Below are 13662 nucleotides of genomic sequence, written 5' to 3'. Positions count from 1 at the left end.
TCAATGAAATAATATCAGAAAATTTTCCAAACATGAAGAATGAATTGGAAAATGAAGTACAAGAAGCTTACAGGACAACATATGTACAAAATCACAACAGATCCACACCAAGGCATATTATAATGAAAATACCCAACATACAGAATAAGGAGAGAATTTTAAAAGCCACAAGAGAAAGGAATCAGATTACATATAGGGGGAAATCAATTAGGATATCTGCAGATTTTTCAACCCAGATCCTGAAAGCTAGAAGATCCTGGAACAACATATATCAAGCTCTGAAAGAAAATGGATGTCAACTGAGAATTTTGTATCCAGCTAAATTAAGGTTTAGATTTGATGACAAAATAAAAACCTTCCATGACAAACAAAAGTTTAAAGAATTTACAACTAGAAAGCCAGCACTACAGAACATCCTCCACAAAATATTCCATGAGGAGAAAATGAAAAACAACAATGAAAGTAAGCAAAGGGAGGTATTACACTAAAGGAAAAACCAATCAAAGGAGAAATCAAATCAAGTTAAATACCAAAAAACAAACAAAAATGACTGGGAAAACAAATCATGTCTCAATAATAACCCTGAATGTCAATGGCCTAAACTCACCATCAAAAGACATAAACTGGCAGGTTGGATTAAAAAATAAAGACCCAACAATATGCTACTTTCAAGAGACTCATCTCATAGGAAAAGACATCCACAGGCTGAAGGTGAAAGATTGGGCAAAAACATACACTCACATGGATTGCAGAAATAAGCAGGGGTTTCCATTCTCATAGCAAATAAAGTAGACTTCAAGCTAAAGTTAATCAAAAGGGATAAAGAAGGACATTTCAGGGCTGGGGTTGTGGCTCAGCAGTACAGCGCCCGCCTAGCACAGATAAGGCCCTGGGTTTGATCCTCAGCACTACATAAAAATAAATAAATTAATTTAAGTTATTGTGTCCAACTACAACTAAAAAATAAGTATTAAAAAAAGAAGGACAGTTCATACTGCTTAAGGGAACCATAATCAACAAGACATAACAATTATAAATATATATGCCCCAAACAATGGAGTATCAATGTCATCAAACAAACTCTTCTCAGTCCAAGAGTGAAATAGACCACAACACAATAATTCTGTGTGACTTTAGCATGTCTCTTTCACCACTGGATAGATCTTTAAAAAAAGGCACTAAACAAAGAAACTATAGAACTCAATAATACAACCAATAATTTAGACTTAACAGACATATATAGAATATTTCATACATCAAGGAGTGAATGAATACACTTTCTTCTCAACAGCACATGGATCCTTCTCTAAAAATAGACCATATATTATGCCACAAAGAAACTCTTAGCAAATACAAAAAAGTAGAGATACTACTCTGCATTATGTCAGATCATAATGGAATGAAATTAGAAATCAATGATAAAATAAAAAAATAGAAGTTATTCCAACACCTGGAGACTAAATAATATGCTGTTGAATGAACAATGGGTTGCAAAAGACATCAAGGAAGAGATTAAAAAATTCTTAGGTTAATGAGAACACAGATACAACATATGAAAATCTCCGGGACACTATGAAGGCAGTACTAAGAGGAAAGTTCATTGCATGGAATTCATTTCTTAAAAGAAGAAAATGTCAACAAATAAAGGACCTAACATTACATCTCAAAGCCCTTGAAAAAGAAGAACAAATCAACACCAAAAGCATTAGAAGACAAGAAGTAATTAAAATCAGAGCTGAAATCAATGAAATTGAAACAAAAAAAATAATTGAAAAAATTGACAAAACAAAAAGTTGGTTCTCTGAAAAAAATAAATAAAATTGATAAATGATTAGCCATGCTAATGAAGAGGAGAGAGAAAACTCAAATTACTAACATTTGGATGAAAAAGGAAATATCACGATGGACACTACAGAAATACAGAAGATAATTAGAAATTATTTTGAAAATGTATACTCCAATAAAATAGAAAGTATCAAAGGCATCAACAAATTTCTAGAGTCATATGATTTGCCCAAACTGAATCAGGATGATATATACAATTTAAACAGATCAATTTCAAGCAATGAAATAGAAGACACCACCAGAAGCCTACCAACCAAGAAAAACTCAGAACCAGATGGATACACAGCTGAGTTCTACAAGACCTTCAAAGAAGAACTAATACCAATACTCTCAAATTATTTCATGAAATAGAAAAAGAAAGAACACTTCCAAACTCATTCTATGAGGTTAATATCATCTTGATTCCAAAACCAAAGACACATAAAAAAATAAAACTTCAGACCAATATTTCTAATGAACATAGATGCAAAAATTCTCAATAAAATTTTGGCAAACTGAATACAAAAACATATAAAAAAAGGTAGTGCACCAATATTAAGTGGGATTCATCTCAATGTAAGGTTGGTTCAACATACGGAAATCAATAATTGTTATTCATCACATCCATAGACTTAATAATAAGAATCATATAATCATCTTAATAGATGCAGAAAAAGCACTTGACAAAATATAGCACCCCTGATGTTCAAAACACTAGAAAAACTAGGGATAACAGGAACATATCTCAACAATGTAAAAGCTATCTATGCTAAGCCCCAGGCCAACATCATTCTAAATGGAGAACAATTGAAAACATTTGTCCTAAAAACTGGAACAAGATAGGGATGCCCTCTTTCACCACTTCTATTCACCATAGTCCTGGAAACTCTAGCCAGAACAATTAGACAAACGAAAGAAATTAAAGGGTTACAGATAGGAAAAGAAGAACTCAAACTATCAGTATTTGCCAACAATAGGATTCTATACCTAGAAGATCCAAAAAATTCCACCAGAAAACTTCTAGAACTAATAAATGAATTCAGCAAAGTAGCAGGATATAAAATCAACACCTGTAAATCAAAGGTATTTCTGTACATCAGCGAAAAATCCTCTGAAAGACAAACTAGGAAAACTACCCCATTTACAATAGCCTAAAAAAAAAAAACTTGGGAATCAACTTAATGAAAGAGGTGAAAGACCTCTACAATGAAAATTACAGAATGCAAAAGAAAGAAATTAAAGAAGACCTTAAAAACGGAAATATCTCCCTTGTTCTTGAATAGGCAGAATTAATATTGTCAAAATGACCACATACCAAAAGCACTATACAGATTTAATGCAATTCCAATCAATATCCCAATGACATTCCTCATAGAAATAGAAAAAGCAGTCATAAAATTGATCTGGAAAAATAAGAGACCCAGAATAGCTAAAGCAATACTTAGCAAGAGAGTGAAGTAGGTGGCATCACCATACCAAACCTTAAACTATACTACAAAGCTATAGTAACAAAATGGCATTGTATTGGCACCAAAAGAGACAAACCCACAAAATTATAATTATTTTATATTAGACAAAAATGCCAAAACATATATTGAATAAAAGGTATCCACTTCAACAAATGGTGCTGGGAAAACTGGAAATCCATATGCAGCAAAATGAAATTAAGCCCCTATTTCTCACCATGCACAAAACTCAACTCAAAGTGGATCAAGGACCTAGGAATTAAAACAGAGATCCTGTGCCTAATAGAAGAAAAAGTAGGCCCAAATCTTCATCATGTTGGATTAGGCCCCAACTTCCTTAATAAGACTCCTATAATGTAAGAAATAAAATCAAGAATCAATAAATGGGATGGATTCAAACTAAAAAGCTTCTACTCATCGAAAGAAACAATCAGTGATGTGAATAGAGAGCTTAGAGAATGGGAACCAATTTTCAGCACACACACATAGGATACAGCACTAATCTCTAAGATATAGAAAAAAACTAAAAATTCTTGACACCAATAAATAAATAAGCCAAATAACTCAAACAATAAATGGGCCAAGGAGATGAACAAACATTTCTCTGAGAATGACATACAATTAATCAACAAACACATGACAAAAATGTTCAATATCTCTAGCAATTAGAGAAATGCAAATCAAAACTACTGTAAGATTTCATTTCATTCCAGTCAGATGGCAGCTATTAAGAACACAAACAACAGAGCTGGGGTTGTGCCTCAGTGGTAGAGTGCTTGCCTAGCATGCACGAGGCACTGGGTTTGATCCTCAGCACCATATAAATATAAAATAAAGATACCATGTCCACTTAAAACTAAAAAATAAATATTTAAGAATAAAAAGGAATACAAACAACAATAAGTGTTGGTGAGGATGTGGGGAAAATGGCACACTCATACATTGTTGGTGGGACTGAAAATTTGTGCAGCCAATATGGAAAGCAGTATGGAGTTTCCTTGGAAAACTTGGAATGGAACCACCATTTGACTCAGCTATTCCACTCCTCAGTTTATACCCAAGGACTTAAAAACAGCATACTACATGAATGCAGCTACATCAATGTTTTAGCAGCACAATTCACAATAGCTAAATTGTGGAACCAATCCAGATGCCCTTCAGTAGATGAGTGGATAGAGAAACTTTGGTATATATACATAATGGGATATTACTCAGCAGTAAAAGAGAATAAAATCATGGCATTTGCAGGTAAATGGATAGATTTTGAGAATAACATACTAAGCAAAATAAGCCAATTCCAAAAACCCAAAGGCCAAATTGTTTTCTCTAATATGTGAGTGCTGATCAATAATGGATGTGGGAGGGGAAGCATGGGAGGAATGGAGGAACTTTAGATAGGGCAAAGGGGAGGGAGAGAGCATGAGGGTAGGAAAGATGGTGGCATGAGATGGACACAATTACCCTAAGTACATGTATGAAGACATGAATGGTGTGACTCCACTTTGTGCTATTTGATTTGTAACTCTCCGTTTTACCCACCTACCAAACCCTTGGCAACCACCATTCCACTTTTCAATTCTATGAATTTGGCTGTTTCAGATATAATTTATGAGTGGAACCATGCAGTATATGTCATTCTCTGACTGGTTTATTTCACTTAACATAAGGTCCTCAAGGATCACCCATGTTGTTAAATATTGCAGAATTTTCTTCTTTTTAAAGGTTTCAGTAGTATTCCATATTTTCTTTTTAAAGTTTTTTATTTGTTCTTTTCAGATATACATGACAGTATTTTGACATGTCATAGATACATGGAGTATAACTTATTCTAATTAGAACATTCTTGTTGTGAATGATGTTTCACTTGTCATGTATTCGTATCTGAACATAGGAAAGTTATGTCTGATTCATTCCACTGTCCTTCTTATTCCCATGCCCCCTCACTTCCCTTCATTCTCTGTTGCATATTTTTTAATTTATCTGTTGATGGATATTTAAATTGTTTCCACATCTTGGTTAATAGTGTTGCTATTAACAAAGGAGTGCTAATATCTTCGAGACCCTGATATTAATTCTTTTGGATATATACCTAGAAATAAAACTGCTGAATCATACAGACGTTTTACTTTAAAATGTTTGAGAAACTTCCATATTCTTTTCCATGGTGAATGCATTATATTACATTCCTGCCAACAGTGTAGTGTACAACTATGATTCTAATATCTGCACATTCTCATCAATACTTGTCTTTTATTTTTTGATAATGGTCATCCTAACAAGTGTGAGGTTATTCTTTTAATTTGTATTTCCCTGATAGTAATTTTGAGCGTTTTCTCATGTATCTGTTGGCTCTTTCTATGTGTTCATTGGAGAAATGTCTCTTCAATTACTTAGCCCAATTAAAAAATTATAAATTATTTTCTTCATTTTGTTCCTGAATTGTAGGAGTTCCTTATTATATTGGGGAAATTAATTGATTATAAGATTTATATTTTGTAAATATTTTATTCCATTCCATAGGATTCCTTTTACTCTGTTGTCTGATTCCTTTGCTTTGTAGAACCTTTTCAGTTTGATGAAGTTTCACTTGTCTATTTTTGCTTTTGTTACCTCTGCCTTTTGTGTCATATCCATTAAATTACTGTCAAGGCCAATGTCATGATGATTTCCTCTATATTTTCTTTTGGAAATTTCAGAGTTTCTGGTATTATTTTTTAAATCTTTAATGTATTTTCAATTTTTTTGTAGTTGTAAATGGACAACATAGCTTTATTTGTTTATTTTTATGGGGTGCTGAGGATCAAACCCAGAGCCTTGCACATGCTAGACAAGTCTTCTGCCACTGAGCTACAGCCACAACCCTCAGTTGATTTTTGTATAAAATGGGAGTCAACATTCTAATTTTGTTCTGTATTTATATACACTTTTCTCGACACTATTTACTGAAGACAGTTTCCTTTGCCCATTGTGTGTTCTGGGCAACTTTGATGAAAAATCAATTGGCTGTAACTACTTGGACTTATTTAAAGGCTCTCTTTTCCTCATTGCTCTATGTATGTGTTTTTAGCTTAACACCAGTCTGCTTGGATTATTGTTTCTTTGTAATAGATTTTGGAAATTTGATTATAATTTACTTAAGTGTAGCTTCATCACCTTTCTTGTGCTTGGGGTCTGTGAGATTCTTGAGTCTGTGAATTTATGTTTTCATTATGTTTAGAAAATTTTGGAGTACCACTCCTTCAAATATTTCCCATATCCTCCCCTCCCTTCTGTCCTTCAGGGACTTATATCACTTGTATATTAGAGACTTAATTGATGTCTTTGTTTATTCTTGGGAAAAAAATACTTTTTATCTTTGTGTTTCATTTTATCTTAAGTTCAATGATACTCTCTGCAATGTTTAATATACCACAAATACCATTTAATATTTTCCATGTCATATAAAATTTTATTTTGCATATCTTATATACTGTCAATGTCTCTGATTTGAGCATATAGAAGACAGTTGGGTAACCTGTTTTAATGTCCTTGTCTGTTAATCGTAACATTTTTGTCAATTCTGAGTCAGTTTTTATCAACCAATGTTTCTCCTCATAAATCTATCATATATTCCTCTTTTGTATGCCTGATAATTTTTAATAGATCTGAGACTTTGTGAAATTACTTTGTTTGGTGCTTTTTTTTATTATTATGAATATCTTTCACGTTTGTTCTGGGACAAATTAGGTTAATAGGGAACTGTTTAATTTTTGGAGTATTGCTTTTATGTTTTGCTAGGCAGGAATAGAGCAGTTCTCAATCAATCTGGGGCTAATTAGTCCCTTATACTGAGTCAAGTCCCTTCTGTGTTCTCTAACCAGTGTCCCATGGGTCATGAGATTTTCTAGTCTGGCTATGGGAACAGACACTCTTTTCCACTCTGAGTAAACATCAAGGATTCTTTCCTCTAATCCTTTGAGGTAGTTTTCTGACATGCATGCACTAATTGGTACTCAACTGAATACTTGAGAAGAACCCACTGAAGATCTCTGGAGTTCTTACTCTATTCATCAATATTGTCTCTTTTCTCTACCACATTAACTCAATCTTCTTTGGTCTCTTTAACTGTCAACTCCATCTTCTGAACTTCAGTGGTCCTGAGGGCTCCACCTGAATTCTACCTCCCTGTCTCTCAAGACAAATGATAGGCTTAAGCAGTTGTAGAGCTTATATCATTTGTTTATCATTTTTCTAGGATCCTTCTCCTTTGCTCCCTGATATCTGGTATCTTCAAATCAGCTGTTCCATGAATTTTGACCTTTTGGGGGATTCTTGTTGGTGACAAGGTAAATCTAATTCTTAGTTCTCCATAATTCCCAGAAGCAATACCACGAACAAATATTCTTAAGCCCTAAGTTATAAATGGCAACTCCCTCTGACCCCTTCTTCTTAAAAGTTTAAAGCAGAGGGTAGAACCAATCCTGGAGGGATAAAACAACAAAGACTTCTGTAAAGAAGGAAGCCCAGGGAATGTATGTGAGCAGGTGCCATAGATGTATAGTGGCTCAGTTTGCCCCTAAGCTTCCTGACAGCTGTAGCAGGAAGGAGGGGGAGCAGAATTCCCAGGCCTCCATTTTGTGGAAAAAGGGAGGCACACAGACCTTTCTAAATGGACACTTGTCTTGGACTAAAATTCCAGAGGAGTTGATCTTGTGGCCAGCTCAGCAAACATCCGGGACCAGAAAGTCATCAGTGATTTCATGAGTCGCTAAAAGGCTTATTCACACACGTGATGCTGGGAGTCAGAGGCACTGGGGAAGAAAGCACATGCAATTCTATGCCACAGGAGAACCTGGCTAGACTGCCATTTCCCACAGAGGGAAGGGGATGGGAGGAGACCCAGGCCCTGTGGATGTGTCTGTCTCTGCTCTAACATGCACCACAGTGCCTCTCTGGAGGGGAACCCGGGCTTCTGGGTGAGCTGAGCAGTGACACTCCTCCAGGCTGGCCCAGTGAGGATGGGAAGCATGGCAGGGTGAGGTTGTGAGTGAGGGACAGACTGCCAGTGCTGGGAGCTGAGGACGTGGCTAGGTCTGTCAGGCTGGGTGTGATGCAGGAGGTGAATCAGGAGCTGGCTGCAGGTTTGGGAGAGAGAGTGACATGGGGGCAGGTGGAAGGGTGTTACAGGCAGGAGGAATAGTGGGTGGTAATAAGTTTAGACTTCTCACTCTTTCCAGACATTGCTCCTCTTTTTCCTATACTTTTCCTTTTCTCACCTATATACATCATATAAAAATACATATTTTAAAATTTATTTTTAGGTACACATGGCAGTAGAGTGTATTTTCACAAATTAAGAATTTACATATTAATGAGATACCATGTAATGTTTCAATAAATATAAACATTGTGTAATATTTAATCAGGTTGAACATATCTATCTTCTCAAACAAATACCATTTTATTATGGTCCTTTCTTCTAGCTTTTTTGGAATGTACAATGTGTTATTATTATCTGGTCACTCAACTGTGTACTAGCACACCATAATTTATTGCTCCTATCTAACTGTAACTTAGTATTTATTGTTCAAATTTTCTTCAACTTTCCCTTTCTCCATCTGCATTTCTGCTGAGTCCTCTATTCTTCCTTACCCAGCCTTCTCTACCCATATAGTTGAGATTAACTTGCTCCCATCCACCAGGATTGAGAGGGGAAAGACTCTATTCATATCATCTGCCACTCATCATTGCAAGGCCAATCTGCCTTCACCAGTTAAGGCATCATGGAAAACCTTATGTTTCAATACTATGTTCATGAAGTGCACCATTGGAGATGTGCCAGTGAGGGGTCCAAAGTAGTAGAAAGAGCAGGGACTTTCAGATTGACACTTTTTTTAATTCCCTAGTTGTGTAAGTGAAGCTAAACTTCCTAATCTCCTAAGGCCTATAGAGAGTCTAATCTTAAATGATTGGAACACATAACATAGAAAGCAGATATAACTGTATTAGTATTAGATAAAGTGAAAATTAAGTTTAACTTCATTAAGTAGGATAAAGAGAGTCATCAATAATAATACAACATAAGGGATTATAATAACATATAAACTAAATACCTACAACCAGAACTATTAAAATGGGAAATAGAAATACACATTTAATTTTTTTAGTTGTTGATGGACCTTTATTTTATGTTTTTATTTTTATGTGGTGCTGAGGATCAAACCCAGTGCCTCACACATTCTAGGCAAGCACTCTAACACTGAATAACAACCCCAGCCATAGAAATACATATTTTTAGTAGACACTTTAATTCTCTTATTTCAAAGTGGAACATACCTATTAGGCAAAAAATACAAAGTAGTTGAATTAACATTTACAAATTGAATATAAATATGTAAATAATTATTTTAAAAGTTTTTTTATAGTTGTCAATGGATCTTTATTTTTACTTATTTGTATGCGGTGCCAAAAATCAAACCCAGTGCCTCACACATGCTAGGCGAGCACTCTGCCACTGAGCCACAACCCCAGCCTTATCTTTTAAATAAGTGATGTTGATTTTTCTTCATAGATCCATAAAACAGTATCAAACAATTCCTGAGCTTTCATAAAGTGTTTGCCCTTTGCTTTTGTAATTTGGACACAGATTAGTCATCATTAAGAGGGCAGATATGTAAACAAATAATAGTAATAAATTGGTCTAGGTGACCAATTTATTGTACCAATTTATTGGAACACAAGGAAAAGAGAAATTAGTTCCATTTGTGCTGAGGTTGGGAAACCAGAAATGAGGAGACAAAAAAAGTCTCATAGAAAAACATATATTTGGGTGAAATAAAACATAAATAGGATCTCTCTTTAATTAGAATGGCAAGGTTCAGAGAAGGATAGTTTTAGTCAGAAGGGATAGTATATGTAGAAATATACAGCATAAAGAGGAGCGTGAAACAGCATGGCATGTAGGGAGAAACATATTATCTACCCCAAACTAAAGGGATTCTCCACTTTAGAGTATACTGCCACCAGGTGGCAGGAAGGGTCTTATTCTTGTGTTCTGAGGTGTAGACATAATCAGTTAACTTAGAAATGTGTTAGCTTTTCCTTTTAGAATCATTTCTAAACTTAATTATATCAATAGTAAAAAAAATCAAAACTGTCAACTTAAGGGTGTAAGAAATGTTTCTTTCCTTTTTCCTATAACACTGATCTTTTCTTTTTTACCATCATAATTGCACTGGATGGTGGAAATTTAATTTCAGCTATTTAGTTACCTACTTTCCCTTGGCCCTCTACTTTCCCCAAGAATTATATTTAAAATCTGGAGAGAGAATGAAGAGTTGGTCATCTAACACTCTGTGCTCTTTATATATCCATGCTCATATCACTGAGCTATGTTCTCCTTGTGTGGCCATTGGTCATTTGTCTATGCTTGTCACTGATATACCTTCCTTGTTCTGATAATAGAACCCTTTTGGTTTTCTTATTTAGAAAATGTTTGTTTCTGCATTGCTCTGCACTGCAGGAAATTATGAGTAGGTCTATTTGACTATATACTATTTCTTCATTCTCACAAAATATAATGCACCAGGGGATTCTGGGACACTGCCAGATACATGTTCTTTACCATAAAGAGGGAAAATAATATTTCTTTCTCATTTCTGATATCCAAACTAATCTGTGAATTTTATCATCTCATCCTAGATTTTAGCAGGCTACATATTCTCTCTTTGGAGTCCTCTGTGGCATCTAACTTTCTTTTGTTTGTGTTTGAGACTTTTCCACTCTTCTTATATTGGGGAAATTTAATCTAAAAGAAAAACTGACTCACTGTTCATTTAATAGTTCTGAAAAATTTTGCCTTATGTATGGCCAGGTCAAGGCTTTTCAAAGTCAAGAGCCAAGAATTGACTGCTATTTTTTTTTTTTTACTTCATCTGACTTTCTGACCCACATATAGTACAGACAGAATACCTTCTAAATACGGATATATCTAAATAGAGCTATGTAGTTGAGTGGAACAAAAAGGAATGCTGAAGAGAGCTAGGTATTTGGAATGACTGCTGGTGGAACTGTGAGCGGTCGCTGAGCAGAGACTTGTTTATGAGTTCTAGGGCATAAGTGTGGGGCCCCAGGAAAGACTGGGACCATAGATGGGAGCTGGGGTCATTCTAGGCAGATAAGTGATTTTACCACCAGAAGCTCTTGTCACATGTCTAGGCAAAAGATTCGAGAGGAATAGCTGAGGAATTGGTATAAACCTGGGCTGGCATTATTTTTGTGTTTTTTTTTTTTTTTTTTTTTTTTTTTTTTTGTGGCTAGCAGGGATGGTTTTAAGGTCCATGGAGTGTATTGCTAAAATTATTGGACTGAGGACACAAGAAAAGAATATAATATGTTTATCTTCCAAGCAATGAGCCATTTCAAGGTTCAGACTGTTTATCATTTATATAAACAGAGAAAGGAAGAATAGCCAAAGTGCCAGCTCCTCAATAGTCCTTGTTCCACACAGTAAAAAGAATGACAACAAAACAAAAGGGACCAGATAACTACAACATAAATTATGGGATACTTCAGTGCTGAGAAACCAGTTCTAAACTTCATATAAGTAGTTTTGTATTTTTCATCTCTATTCTGAAGGAAGGAAGCCCCCTGCTTCATCAGAACCCAGGAGGCAAAGGAATTGTTTCATAACAGCCTCTTAGGGGAGCTAGGGAGGCAAGTGGGAAATGACCTTGTAACAGCTCCTTACAGGCCTGGGAGGATTACAAGGCATTCAACCAAGACTCAAATTAGCTATAGTTGATGCCTTTGCCTATATGGCTAACGTGGATATGTGCAAGGTTGCCAGAGTGCTGCGGCAGAGACTTTATTCTTCTGTCCTTTCATTTCCTCTAGCCTTGTTGTAAAAAAGTGCCTGGGGGTAGAGACAAGGATGAGAGGATTTCTCTGAGCAGGCTCTATTTCAGGTTTCAGGGGAGCACAGAACCTCAGCAAGTCCAAACATCTCAGGACTGAGCTGACATTTGTCCTAAGGGGCCTCACAGATCCTTCCCCTTCCTTTAGCTTTCCCAGCCCCCTGGCTTTGCAGAAAGAGAGATGGAGTAGGGAGAGTGACTCAGCAGCCAATCACAGCCAGAGCAAAGCCCAAGGCATTTGTACCTGGTGTAACCAATCCTCTCTGCACACACAGCTCAATTGGCCTCTGCTGCTTCCTCCTCTCCTGCTCTGCCCAGCAACAGTTGAAAGGAGGTTTCTGGAGGAGAAGGAGGCCCTGCCAACTCCCAGCCCCTGACAGAGAATGGACTGGATCTCAGACTAGTTCTGTAGAGGAAAAAAAAATGTATATCCATAGCTCCTTGATCCCAAGATTTCTGTGACTAAAATGTCTATGAAGACACCCCAATATATCTGTGCCCTTGATATCTTACAGAATCTGGTAAAGAGTAGCTGGACAAGTGTAGCCTACAAGAACCTATATTCAAAGATCCAAATGGCGTCAACTTAGTTGAAGAGACAGGAGTCTGTGAATGAGAGGGACATATTGATTCCCAAGTATAATTCCTCTTGCACTTCCTCAAGAAATCACAACCCTTTCCTCTTTCCATTAGCATGGTGACTTGGACACTTAGTCTCTTTTCACCACTGTATCCCCATCCTGGATGAGAGATAATGAGATAGTTTGCAGAGTCAGATCCCCTGGTCAATTTAGTTGACACCATCAGGCTACTGGGAACAATAAAATTTTCTCTTGTGGCCCAGAAATAACCTCTGTAAAACTACTTAGCTGCTGGGAAACAAACTGCCAGAATGGGAACCTGAATATGAGATTAGGAAAATATCTTTCAGGTAAAGAAGAAATCCACTAAATTTCACACTGTGTAAGCCTGTATATCATGAGATTCCAAAGAGAATATTGATATTTTATCCATGAGACAAAATCACTCTCATTGTTAGGTCATGGGAAGACCACAAAATTTTAAAAATTCTGACTGTAGTATGGAAGACTCCCCAGGCAGCATTAACATTTACTGTGGACAAACAGGAGAAGGACCAAGAGGAATTAGTCTTTTTACTGAGGTTTGTGCTTTTCATACTGGTGTTGATTCATACTGCCTGCAACATACTGTCCTTAGCTAGATTCCACTCCCTTCAAGAAAAAACAAAGCTAGTACAAAGGCTGAGTTATCTTCTTCCCTAAGGGGATTAGAGAGGCTTTATGCGGTAGTGAAGGTGTGTTGGAGACTTTCTTACAACCAAGTTTGCCAAACCTCTTCATTTCTTTTGGAAATTGGGACACTAGCCACTGCGGTGCTATGCAGGTCCCGTGAGCATATTTGAAAAATTACTAATGGGATTTTGAAATAATTCAGATTGTATAATGAACTGATGTAAT

Source organism: Urocitellus parryii, chromosome X, assembly GCF_045843805.1.
Source record: "Urocitellus parryii isolate mUroPar1 chromosome X, mUroPar1.hap1, whole genome shotgun sequence".
Classification (NCBI taxonomy): domain Eukaryota; kingdom Metazoa; phylum Chordata; class Mammalia; order Rodentia; family Sciuridae; genus Urocitellus; species Urocitellus parryii.
The sequence above is the reverse complement of the archived record's forward strand: the minus strand, read 5'-3'. Positions refer to the sequence as shown.